This window comes from Haliotis cracherodii, unplaced genomic scaffold (genome assembly GCF_022045235.1).
Source record: "Haliotis cracherodii isolate W230 unplaced genomic scaffold, xgHalCrac1.p SCAF_6, whole genome shotgun sequence".
Lineage (NCBI taxonomy): Eukaryota > Metazoa > Mollusca > Gastropoda > Lepetellida > Haliotidae > Haliotis > Haliotis cracherodii.
In genome coordinates this window covers 38,172,681-38,185,378 of record NW_027266319.1, presented here as the reverse complement: position 1 = coordinate 38,185,378, position 12,698 = coordinate 38,172,681, and positions in this window count along the sequence as shown.

Genomic DNA, 12,698 nt, shown 5'->3' with positions numbered 1-12,698 from the left:
GGCTCACGATAGCGTTGCGAGAGAAATCTGTGGATTTCTCTCAAAGCACTATTTTGCATAATAAATAGTTTTCAAACTTTGTATTTTCTTGTGAGATTGTCTGTATTGTTAAAGATGTGGGCTGCAATGCATCTGATGTCCGTTTAAGAGTTGTCTCACTTGGTCGGCGGTACTGCAATACTGCATCTGATGTTGTTTTGGATTTTACTAAATCCTTCACCATTCGCTGATTGAAGAGGGTGGTTGCTGTAGTAAACTGTAATGTTTGAACATTTTAATGTAATTACTATCTGTTAATGTGAGTAAGTTTCATAAAAATGCACATCCATGTAAAACAAAAGACAGCGAAATACTGTATTCTGCAACAACAATGTGTGACGTCATCATATAGTTTAGTATCATGGTAATGGGGCAATTCTATCTAACGATATCAAATCAGTGTAGGTATAATTATTGGTTTGCTTTTGAAAATGCATATTTATCGTAGTTTAGTTTTACATGTAAAATGTAATCATCGATATGTTAAAACAAGCGTCGGTACTGATTTAGAACATGGTTGATTAAAACATTAACATGCAAGACAGGCATAATCATATTTATAAGCAAATTTAATGACATTTGATTTACGTTAATTGGCTTGGGAAGTTAAAAAAACGGTCTTGGTCTTCACCTTTCTTATTCCAAGATACATAATCTCAATTTAATGATGGACTGAATACAATCTGTTTAAATCCAATGTAGTGGTCACTATGACGCAGGATTTGAAAGATGCGTTTTGTATATAATAGCTAATATCATACTAGTATTTAATATAATAAATAGTAATATATGATGACGAACCGTTATTATGGATGTGCTTACCTTGCCGGAGTGGTTTGTGTACTTGTTCGGCTTCCCTGCTTTTGTAAACATCCGGTTCATGAAGTCCCCTTATGTGTGGACTCCTACTCACTGAGAACTGAATCTAAACCATCAACACACACAGACGTCTTACCTCTTTCAATATCAGTCAATCATACATTTTCACTTGCCTGAGATAACCAAATGTCATCATCACTATCCATGAGAGTGACGTTTGGATGAAACTGTTAACAAGCGAACAGTACTCATATAGAAGGATACGGGCATACTGGGGTAGGTTGCACGAACCGTGCAGTTTATATGAAATGGTGCAATCTGCTTGGAATGTGAATAGTGGAGTTAGTGCCATCTGCTGTGTGTAGTTCGTGGAACTCGAGTATTTGCATGTGTCCTGAAATAGATAGAGAACACAGAGCGAACATAGAGAAACTAACATTTGTAGTCCAAAAGTGAGGTGAGGTGAAATGGGGCTAAACGTCGCGTCCAGGATTGTGGCACTTATATAGCGACGTGTGTGTGTGTGTGTGTGTGTGTGTGTGTGTGTGTGTGTGTGGCTGCTTTACAATTGATTATGGTTATATTCGCAGACCATTAGATCAGACAATCCAGTGATTGATATTGTGAGCAACGATCCACGCCGTCGGGGTACGATGACTAACAATCAAACAAATCACCGAGCGGTTCAAGCATGACCACCCGATCCGATTTTAATGTACCTGTGTGTGTTCGTGTGGCTGATTGTACTAATCTGGACTAATGCCGATTTTATAGTGCTATCCCCCTGAAATACCATGCCGCAGTTTAACATGAGTACCCCACTCAGACACAGTTTACTCCGAGTCGATCAGTACTTGTTTAGCCCCTTTATGCCGAGCGCCAGGCAGGTTAACAATAAGTACATCTTTTAATTTTTTGGGGTATGACGCTAGGGATCGAACCCCTAACCTACCGCTCTCCGGGTGGATGCTCTACCACTAGACCTAGACCACGGAGGCGGTCTTCAGTCCACTTGACCTTATAATGATAAGATATAGCAGAACCCATAACAACAGCAAATTTCAGCTAGTCCTTATGGTAGGTTAACTATTGGGCAATTTGGCAAGGACTACAAGACTAGTGCCAACCTAGGTTGTGAAATGGATCACTTCTAAACCTGATTCGAGGTTATACATTTCAATTGTAAGACATGTGTTTTACAATTGACGTTTCATGGAAGTAAAAAAAATCTACGCGTTCAATGCTGTCGAACGCTCTGATCGATCCGAACTCCAACCATAACAAACGCACATGGTGATATTTACTAATCACAGCGCGCGACGCCATTGAGGGTGGAGATTTGGTCTGTGACCATCAGCTGTGATTGAGCAAATATTTTGATAAAATGACCCGGTATAGGTAATAAATTGAGAGAGAAAAAACATGACGCGTTTCCATTTTATTTAAACGATACAGCCGATTTCAACTTCGGTCAAGATGGCGAGTGACGTACCTTGACTATAAATGTAGATGGTTCCGGCGTTTCAGATATATCACTATCCTGCTTCAGGGCCCTGTGGTCGTGTTTTATCCTTAACTCAACGACCAGTTTTTAATGACGGTCTGCACAGAAGCTCGATCAGACTAATTAATTAAGTGGTTGATAACATGAACATCGAGCTACGTTGTCAGGCAAAGAAAAAGCAAAACCGACCAGGTCACCCGTGGACCCCGATATTAGTGGGATCCCCAGCCAGACAGGATGGTGCGCATGTGACATCTCACTGGCCGAATGCCACGGGTTTCTTTGACCAAACAAAATCTGAAAATTAAGTTTAAACATATCAAGCGGATTTCTCCAAGAGACTTACCCTGATTCAAAAATGTGCTTACATGTCGATATCTAAAACTTAAAAGGCCGGACTCATTTGAGGAACAATCTTACCCAATCTCAATCAAATCTTCAGTCCGCCTCTCCAGCGGTAAGAACGGCCGAGGGCCAAGACTGATATGTTTCAGAGACGGGTTCAAAGAGCTTAAAGATTTTTAAAGGAAATTTGTAATCCAAGAGGCCGATGTTTTTGTGAGCGTCTAAGTCTTCAGAGAAAAGAGAATGGATTACAAAAATGTGTTTTCATCAGGGTCCCTCTGAAAAAAATACTCGATATCTGTCGAAATTGGATAGCCGAGTTCTTTTCCCCCTAAAATACATATGCCATAGTCAAAGCGAATTGATGGAGTTCTTTACGTAAGAAGGAAGGATACTACTCCAGCTGATTCTTCAAAAGTAACTCAGATGAAGAAATACTTCCATTCGTCTCTCGAGGCCCCAGTATGAAATTATTAAGTTTTTACACAAAAGCATGTAAGTCATTGTAGAGTGTTGTTAAAGGGGTATTGTGACATTCTCTTTGATGTTTTTTCTAGTGACATGTATGTCTCTCTGGCTCACAGGAGTTAATTTGATATGTAAGAAACAACAAATATATTTCTAGTTTAACGGATAATGTTTTTTTTGGTTTTTTTAAATTGTGACAACTGAATATGTGTTCTTGAAGCTATTCCAGGAGCTAATTGTAAGCAATTTCACAGCAAATTAAATCTAGGGGCTGTGGGGTAGCATAGTGGTTAAAGCGTTCGCTTGTCGCGACAAACACCCGGGTTCGATTCCCCTCATGGTGGCAATGTGTAAAGCCCATTTCTGGTGTCCTCCGCCATGATATTGCAGGAGTTTTGCTAAAATCGGCGTAAAACCATACTCACTCGCAAATCAAATCTGAAATATTAGAAATCCCCCAACTCTTTTTCAGCTTGTTATCAACGAGTCTTTTCCATTACTGTCACAGTTTTTAATTTATAGGTCTGCTCTGGAAGTCTTGTATAAATGTCAATGCCGCACGTGCGTTGTGTTATTTAGTCAGGCAGGCAATACACATACACATAAACAAAGACAACCGATGAACGTGAGGCTCACCTTGTGATTAGTACCAAACAAAGCGGTCAATAAAACATGTTTTCAATTCCAGTGAATGGACAGCTGGAACACTCAGGGAACCACAGATAAATGTTGAATAACAGGAAACAATTGAAGGTTGATGCAAGTCATGATAATAAAGAAGTCACGGAATAGGCACCACGCGACCCAACTCTCTGTATGTCCGTGTGATAATGAAAACATATACGAACATCCCTTTCTTGATATTATCAATTTGAGTAAATTCTGAATAGTTAATGTCCCCATCCTCACACGGAAACAAATGCCTTAAACGAGATCAATACTGGTTAAGAATGCAAGAAAACAGTAAAGCTACGGGGTTTTGCATGCGGTGCGAGTGTTTTTGTTACCATTTGCCCCTTCAGAAACGCCTGTCCCCGAATAACATGAGCGGTCACGCATCGTGCTAATGTACTGATAAGCCCTATCAACGCGGACAACGCATTTTCTGCATGTGCACTTTTTGAACATATTGTTTGATCTGGAGTTTGTAAACCAATGAAAAACGCGTCAGTGAAACATGCCTTGAAGATACGTTGACGCCAACTCGTGCTAGAGCAGTCAATTCTGTTGGATGTTTTAGTTAAAACATATTTTAGTGACAAATAAAGTGTCAATAGGATTAGATAACATCTCATCGATTTTACGTAACCCTAGCTGTGAAATCTTAATTATGTACCTCTGTGATTTCACTACCCGACATTTATTGGTCGCCCCTGTACATAAAGCCACGCACCTCTCCAGCAGTAAAGTATGATTTTACACTGGCCTCAGACACGCATTCAAGAATAGCGTGACAATTGTACACCCTTAGTTCCTAAACCATTTATTATTAACCATGCATCGCCCAGTTACGTACGAAAATGATGTGAATGTGTTCCTGTGTAACAAGGTAGACACCAGTTGTAGTACCCAACCACTCCACAGCTCAGCTTGGACTAGTGAGTTATGTAAGATAACTAGATTTTTTGGACAAAACATCTAGTCACTCTAGACTTTCTAGTCCATCCCCGTGTAACAGAGACGTTAGGCACGAAATGACAATGTAGTTATTTCAGCGTTATGGGTTTTGAATGAGAAAACTGGTGTGAAGATGTGGCATTGTCGTGGAAGAAGTACCAGCACAGACCGATAGATCAGTTCCATAGCGTTAAGGGATAGCTGATCATCAAACCTATGCGCCGGTCTTTTTAGGGCCATCACAAACGGGCGATTTAGTTAGGTGCAATCGGTGGAATGCTGCAGGATTTAAAAGTCGACCGGGGATTGGCATCAAGGTGATCGCTAATCACAAACGTTGAAGAATGGAGTGGGCACGGCGTCATAGCGTAAGGCAACTGCGTCAATGACATCACGCAATGTTCAGTGGGTAATGGAGATGCCTATCTCGACTCAAAGGATGATCGCAGTCGTGTTTAGAGACGGGCTGAACGTTAGCATCAGTGTACCAAAGCACAACACGAGCGATATTGTGGTGGCTCAGAGACTGTGTGGGCAGGCATCACCTACAACTATTAGACATACCTCATCCGTCTTGATGCTTCGTTATCACGACGAGGTTGAAACCCGTCGTGGTACCATTTTCGCGTAGGTCGTCAGTTTAAATTCCAACATGATACCGCGCGCTCACTCATAGCTCACGTGTCAATGGATTCTTGTATGAAATGTGAACATGCGCGTACTGCCATGGCAAGCTAGGATTCCTCACATCAACCCCATTGAACGTGTGCACGTGTAATTAACGTTGACGTTGTGTGTGCCAAGAAGCCTCTCACACTGGACAGGAGTGGTTCCGGATCCTTGGGGCTACCTCGCCCAGAGCATACCTCGGGGGTCACGGAAACAACAATCGTTATTAACATCCGCTTCACATCCTTGATGTTACATAGCTGTTAAACATACAAGTCAGGGCCATTAATGTTCATTCACCTCATGTTATCCTTAATTGTTTAATCCATAAGTTTTGAACACCGAGTAATGTCCTAGATACGCAGAATTCTTGATAATGGAAGGAACTTTGAATAGCAGTATTAACAATCCAGTGGCTAAAGTGTTATCTCACACCCTGAAATCGGGGTTTGGACCCTCACGTGGGCTCCGTATATGGACCTCTATATACTCACTGGCAACATTTCATTGGAAGATACGAATTACTGCCACCATGATTCTTCGGCAGTGTTTAGTACAATGAGAGAAAGAACCAACATAGCTACATGTAAAATACAAGGGGGAATTACAGAGAAGGAAAACTTACAATAATCAATAAGGCGCATATTGCTGTGTAAAGGAGGAGAAGGAAATATGGAGTCACATTTCATGGTCTAATGTGCACGATGACGGAAGCCAGAGCTTGGAAGAAGTTGGCCTTCGAAACTCTTCCACGTCGCGTGCAATTTGGAATAGATCATATTGTAAAGATGGCGAGTCAGGCTCCTGGAAGACGAAGGAATAGATGAGGAATCTATTCAAATCTTGTATACAAGAGTCTACTAAACCACGTTTTTCCTCCTTCCTGAATATGCATAGTGACTTTACGTTTCTGAACGCTATGAGTATACAACTCACCAAAATCGATTTTTTTTAACACGATATTAACTGCTGAACATCTTAAATGAAAACTTTGGAGGTCTCTTTGAACGTTTTAGAAACTGTTGTCGGTAACAGACCTTTTTCATTTTTACATACTTCTAGAAGGAACACAGGGGAACATAATATGGAGATTACATACTGAATATTGTACATTTTGTACCGTGCTGACAAAAGATTAATTGGTTTACTGAATATCAGTTGGCAAATGATAGTGCCGATGAGAATACGAACACCATTTTGAGTCATTGGTGGTACGAGCATGACTGGTGGTGAAAGTGACGAGCACGATCGTGATGGCGACGACTACGTTGAGATAGCAGTGCCTACGTCTCAAGGTTGGGAATGTTGACGAAAACCATGGATAGTATGACGATGGCGGTGATGGTCGTAAAACGACGGCGATGATTGACGGGTATGACGGTAATGGTGACCTGAACGACGACGATGATGATGATCATGATGATGGTGATGGCTATGGAGGAGCTTAATACAATTACAATGTATACCAATTATACAACTGTCACCAACAGGAATCGCGCACTTCTCTACCCTATTCCCCATCCTTTAAAGAATAAACAACGAATATCCTATTTGATTTGGAGTAGCTACAAAGTAACCAATGTTATCAGAACGCTTTAAACAACTGCACATGTTTTAACATTGCAAACTTTACACACAAAAAACGACATGGTCTTTTCAAAACGTGAAAAACGGCTGTAAAATTTGACAAGACCCTCAATAAAAGTGACACATCCAATCGACGGCGACAAATGACGTAACGCAATTAACACCCACGTCGCGACAGCCAAGGAAGACGTATGTCAAGCTGGCTGGTCCCATACCGTACACGGTGAACGTGGCCTGCCAAGACAGTTCCCAGAAGATCAGAAGCTTCCTCATACGGTTTCCTTCACGGGTGAAGGTGAGAAAAAACTATTTGGAGGACGACTTATTTGAGCCAATCGTGAATAAAGATGCAGAGGGTTGCATAGAAAACGCAATAAACACAGTACTTCCAATTACATTGTTCGCTTCGCGGAAGGGGAAACACTGTTTATGCCCCTCGTAGGAATTCCAAACACCACCATAATTCTTCTTTAAATGCTTGGAGATCCCAAAACACATTGCAGGAGAGTGCTTCGCAGGCACAATCAAATTAAAATAAAGCTCCTAGTTAGAAAGGAGAAAAGCTAATTGAATTTAAAAGCAATTCCCACTAACAGTAAAGCCGGGTTTATGATGGGAGTGCAGGACCCCTTTCTCTTTAAGGGGGCCCCTGCAATGTAAGCGAGACCATTGTGGAATTTGCAGACATGGATGCATTGCGTCGTACAGCCTGATACTGATACGATCCCACTCTAAGGAAGGTGGGTGCACAGAATGCGCTGCGTAGATCCGGCGATGCTGTCTGTCGTGCCTGGTGCCTGTTGCCAATCAATAGGCAAAGCTTCCTTAGAGGTATCGTTTCAAATAAAGGGGTGCGTGGGGTTTGTGAACACGTGAGAGGATGTGTTGAAATTATTCCCTTTGTGGACCGATTTTGTATCTGGCCATTTTGTACTGTATACTGTATATAGCGGTGTAAAATTCAGAAACGTAATTTCTTTGAACTTTGAATTTGGAATTCAGTAAAAGAGAATATCCTCAACAAACAGGACAACTAAATTGTTTGATGGTTAACATGGTTAAATTGTGCTCACCAATCATCCTTGGTAAAACTAAAATTGCAGAAACAACTCTACTCACAAGTAACATATATTTCACAATTAAAGTCCGATAGATATTATAAAAGATCAACCATTGTTTGAATATGTTTTTGTTTTGTTGTTGTTTAACGCCGCACTCAGCAGTATTCCAGATATATGACGGCGGTCTGTAAATAATCGAGTTTGGACCAGGCAATCCAGTAAGTGACATCATGAGCATCGATCCAATCAATTGTCAGCGTGCCTCACTACCCGATCCCGTTAGTCGCCTCTTACGACAAGCATAGTCACATTTAACGGCAAGCATGGGTTGCTGAAGACCTATTATAACCCGGATCTTCACGGGTTTGTTTGAATATGTGGAAGATAGAGATATAATCTTTGGGCTTAAATCTTGACCTTTCGGCGCCAGCGTGACCATCACAATAGCTCGGTAAACATTAACGGTTGCATTCAGTACAAAGCTAACAATGCAATACAATTCACATCCATTCATTCTTCGTCAACACATTTATTTGGTATTAGCTCAGAGGAAATAATCCTGCTCTACACGTTCTGCAAATGCACTCTAATAGGTCACAGAACATCCACACATCAACGCGACACAACGCTTTGGAAAATAATCTGCAGACAATGTGAAAACATCGATCGACTTGTCAATGTATTCGCCAAAGCCTTTTTCAGGTTTCACCATATAAAACCCCACACCTTGCATGCAAGCTTGTCATATTCTACCAACAGTACATTGTGCAAAAGGTCCATTTAATTTCCTTCCATACATATTCTTTGTGACGACAGGCTTGCACCCACTACAACATACAACGTTATACCGCTAGCATCTGGTCAAACTATCCTACCTGTTAGCAGTTATTCTTATATATATTTATGAAGTTTCAACGATGTACACGCTTCACACCATGTGTTCGTAGATGGTAGGCTAAATCGGCTGTGGGTGTGATATTATCTTGACGATTGGTGCAATTGCAGGAAGCGTCGTAAAATATATTAAACAGGCCATTCTGTGAGAAACTTTGTTTACTGGATTAGGTTTGGTCCATCTAATGCAGATACCATTTATCCAATGCATTATTTGCGTATAATGTAACTTACAGTGTTTATCTTCGAAAGTGTTCACGAGGTAACTGTACATACCGTCCGTATACATCCAGCTATAAAAAAACTGCCTGGCAAAAGAAAGGATACACCCATATCTGATTGTTGCTTAAAATGAAACAATGGTTATTTGATGGTTACATATTTGATACGGGTTTCAGAGTTGTGTTTTGAACCTTAGGTTTGTAGTGTTTCGGCGACTGGTTTCAGTCAAGTAACATTTGTACTCTGTTTTTGTCAAATCCAAATTTCAAGTGTATTTTTATTTTTTTTATTTTTTATATATTTAACTCTTCAGTACAGATGTTCTATGTACATAGGTATTAAGATTGTCGCATGATACCCAACCCCCACCCACTCACTCACTCAATAAACACAAACAAGGATATAGGCTTTCGTGTAACTGTTGAACAATGAAAATCGGGGTATCGTTGATATTATATAAAACGTTTTCAAACCTTGTATATGAACACAGCTGAATTGATTCTAGAATATATGGCGATAAGGACTCCTGTAACATAAGTGTAGAAAACACGGTTTTACACCGTAATCTGTAACATATAACGGTAGTATGGTCGTCAGAAAGCTTCTCCTGAAGGGCCACATATTGTGACCACCCTATCCACCTACCACAAGCCTGGGGTACTGGGCACATGTTCTTACCGCGAATTACCACGTTTTCATTTTACAAATGCCTGAACTATATACGTACGAATGGGCGCATCCATAGAAGGCGAACCGCCTCCGTTGTCTAGTGGGAGAGCGAAAGGTCCGGGGTTCGATCCCCGTCTGCGTCATACCAAATGATGTTTAAAAATGGTACTTGTTGTTACCCTCTCTGGTGCTCGGCATTAAGGGGCTAAAACAGTATACTGAATAAGTCAGTGTACTGTGTCTGAGTGGGGTATACATGTTAAACTGTGGCTAGCACTATAAAACAGGCATTAGTCCGAACTAGTACCATCAGCCACATGTACACACACACGTAATTAAAAGTCCATAAATAACAGCTCTCGCAACTTTGGCTCTGAAAAAAAACTATATCGCTATCGTAGGTATAACGTTTTGAGTGAAAAAGCGTCAATGAACCCCTTTACCTCACGTCACAGTAGAATGCGGCTATCAAGCAAATCGGGGAAACTATTACAAGAAGCGCACATACAATACCCGTTATTTGTCAGAAGTGATGATCGCTCAATAACGCTGATTCAATAAGATACAGTTAAGTGCACTATTAAATCTCGCAAAAGCTGCGTATTTATTATTTACTGCCGGGCAAAAGAAAGTATACACTTGAAAATTGGATTCGATCAAAACATTTCAAACGTTATCAAAACTTACTAGGATGAAAACAGTTGCCGGAACACTGCCAACTTAAAACCCGTATCTAATACATCATTACCACAATAACCACTTCATGTTTGTTTTATTTTAGCAACCATCAAACATTGGTGTAAATTTTATTTTGCCCGGCAGTTTACTATAATTTGGCCATTCATATACAAGCGCTTGAAGTGATGGAGTCAGATCATGACAACTGCTGCTGTGGGCTGTTTTTTGCGACTTCTCGATGACCCTGAAGAGCACAGGGCCACGGATAGCCATACTATACTGACTGTACTGAATGTAATCAGTACAGTCAGTATAGTATGGCTATCCGTGGCCCTGTGCTGAAGAGAATGAGTTTCAGGCCTATGTCAGGATTAAAAAAACACACACTTTATCGCAGTGAACATAGAAAAACCATGAGTGGACATTGTGAGCAGCAGTTCAAGCAGTAAATACTGGAATAAGGGCCAGACAAACCAGTGGTTCGCATGATGACGAATGACCCACGTCGCCGGATACGCTTACATGCACTCAACAAAGTCACCGAACCACCCGATTCAGTTAAGGTTACGTGGGACCAAATCTACCCCGACGAGCATAGCGGGGGTTTGGTCTTCTGTTGTGGTCACCCATACAAGAACACTCACACTCTGCATCACAATGGCCATGCTCCCTGTCCATGAAGTCGTGTATGTACTGCATGGGAAACTGGCTCGTGAAGATCCGGGGTAGAATTGGTCTTCAGCAACCCAAGCTTGTCGTAAGAGGGCGACTAACGGAATAGGATGGTCAGGCTCGCTGACTTGGTTGATGCATGTCATCGTATCCCAACTGCGTGGATCGATGTTCATAATGTCACTCACTGGACTGTCTGGTCGAGATTTGATTATATACAGACCACCGTCATATATTTCGGCGTTGAACAAAAACAAACAAACAAAACAAAAGAAACATAATCAGGACAATTTACAGATATCAACACTATAGTACCATTTAATCATTTAGAACGCCCGAAACCATGGCAACACCTTGGCATTGTCTATCTGCTTTCCAACATAAATATGGGCATAAATTGGCGTGTCGATTTAAAACAAAATGCTTTTAATAATGAACATATACGCAAAGATATTTTTGGACAGAAGAATGAGTGGTTTGGAAAGTTCATACCCCACACAGTATGTCTGTGGCAGTGACCGTTATATTGCACCAAGTCCTGTCTAAGCCAGGGATTAATGTACCTAAAATTGGGTAGTTCTTAAAATAGCCGTCAGGGGTTACATTGATTTCCACTATCCGAGTTGAGTCAAACGAGTACACTGTAAGTGGGAGGTTAAGAACGCCAGAACTTGTGTATAGTTTGCCTTTAGATGGAAACGAAAGTTTCTGCTGAAACAGAGCCCGCTTCATACGTTGGTGCCCCACGATCAATACATTCGTAATCATAAGATTCAATATAGACAATTATATTTGTCAGTATGACCAACAGTTCCAGTGCGTTGCTCCGTCAGAAGTGGCGCTACTTACATATATCTTGTCTTTCATGTGTCTGGTATATAGAATATAACTTTCTCCGTTTGTTCCCACACAAACCAATATTCCTAATGTACCACGACAATCTCTAAAGAAGGTGTGGACAGGGGTATACCAGTGACTAGAATATATTAACAACGAACCACCCCATCCGGATACGACGCTACGCAGTCAGCCAAGTCACATAGCCTGACCTACCGACCCCATGCACGTAGGGTCATTTACACGCCTCTTACGACAAGCAAAGTGATTCTGAGCATCTATACCCACCCGATTCCAACCGATGCTGTATATGAAGCCGTTATGAACTTCATACTATATATAACACCAGTGAATACTTCAAAGCGATTTACAATGAACTCTGGTATTTTATCGAAAAAAAATTGTCCCCGAAAATTCTGGAAAATGATTAATTATGCTTCAGACTGTGCCCAGAAAAGTGTATGTCAAGATATCTAAAACGAAGTTACGAATTGACATCTGTCCCTTCGGTTCATGTGAGAGTAAAGGGGAATCCTGTGTGTACAGATAATGCGACATGCGGAAATAACCATTGACTGATAGCTGTTGGAATGGGGCCATATCGACAGTCGTGAGAA